The 1,481-nt window shown below is 38.7% G+C and overlaps 1 protein-coding gene across 1 annotated transcript in view; it reads left to right on the top strand.

The window, feature by feature from the left end:
• Window positions 1-1,481, top strand: part of KCNIP4 (Kv channel interacting protein 4) — a 239,841-nt gene that overhangs the window by 75,546 nt on the left and 162,814 nt on the right. The window lies entirely within an intron of this gene.

Below are 1,481 nucleotides of genomic sequence, written 5' to 3'. Positions count from 1 at the left end.
TTTGTTTTGTAAGGATAAAATGTAGCCCTGTGAAAATCTGACAGAAAATTCTTCTAAAACAAATCCAGGTTTCTGTTTCACTTATTTTCATCATCAATCTGATGTGTCTTTCTCTTAAACCACAAATATCATTTCCACAGGAACTCACTTTTTTTCTCTTTTTGGGTAAAAGTTTCACTGTGAGTTTCACAGACTATTAAAGATTAAATATCTTATTTAATCTGAAGGGGGAAAAGAAAATCAAATTCTCATGCTAAAGGGGGAGGAAAAGCTTCCCTTACTAACCAGGTCCAAAAGCTGCCCCTAGGAGCTGTGTCACACTCAGAGGAGTCTAACCAAGCAAGAGGATCAAGACAAAAACAACTGTATCTTTAGGGCCACGTAATCAGATTGCTTCCCACGCAGTAAGAGGAGGAGAGTTTTATTGGAGATCATTATGTTGGAACACAGTTATTCGTGGATATAGATAACTTGGGCGAAACACTGCAACTCGTGGATAAAAGGATCAGGGAGATGTTAGAATTTGGGAAAGGAAAAAAGAAGTACACGACTTTCTCCTGAAATTTTCTTTAGGCTACTTCTGTTTCATTTCTTCTTTGAGGAATAGATTATGGTCACTATTCTTGCCATATTTAGCCCCAGTGTTTTTCTCTCCTAACCCTGGAGTTATGTTGAAGGAGGCTAGACAGAAAACAGAGGAAGAAGTGAATTAGGCACAGAGTGATAGATCTGACGGGTGATGATGTTTGAAAGGGGCTAGTTTGACTTGACAGTGTGCTATTAACAAAAGTTGTACATGATGAGCAAAAGCCTCCTCCCCTAATGTAGCACACATGCACACACACATACAATCATACACAAAAACACTTTCCCTCTTTGAATGAAAAAAGATGAGTCTTTCTGGGCCTAAGTTTACTACTCTAAAGTGAAGTGAGCCAGTAGGAAAAATACAAGTCAATTAATACGGAAGGAAATCATGATCATAATATGGCATTAGAAAGAGAAACCCAGCAGAGTCTGTATCCCATAGGGATTAGGTAAGAATGAAGTCTCAGTTAAGAATATTTGGAAATTACAGTGGTTGAAAACCTGCCTAGTGGCTGCTTAAACCTACAGGAGTTTATTTTCCTCACTTCATGACAAGACGAGAGGTAAGAAATTTTTGTTGGCACTGATTTGGTCGCTCAGTGATGTCAGGGCTAGCATCTCTGGGAATCTTTCTGCCTTTCCCTCACGGCTGTAAGATAAATACAGTGGCTCAATTGCGTCTATGCTCTAGACAAATAGGAAAGTAAGGATGTGCTGGTCATGCCTGTCATTTTATCAAAAAAGCACAAGATTCCACTCACCCACGAAAAAAATTAAGTAAATGTTGTTAAGCATCTCATTGCCCCAATTGTATCACCTGACTAGTCCTGAATAGAAGGAAGACAAAAGATGTGAGTATTAATTTTTTCCAATCTTTATAGTGCAGGCAGGCA

Source organism: Propithecus coquereli, unplaced genomic scaffold (genome assembly GCF_000956105.1).
Source record: "Propithecus coquereli isolate 6110/MARCELLA unplaced genomic scaffold, Pcoq_1.0 Scaffold677, whole genome shotgun sequence".
Taxonomy (NCBI): domain Eukaryota; kingdom Metazoa; phylum Chordata; class Mammalia; order Primates; family Indriidae; genus Propithecus; species Propithecus coquereli.
Note: the sequence above shows the minus strand (reverse complement) of the source record. Positions and strands in the feature narration are given on the sequence as shown.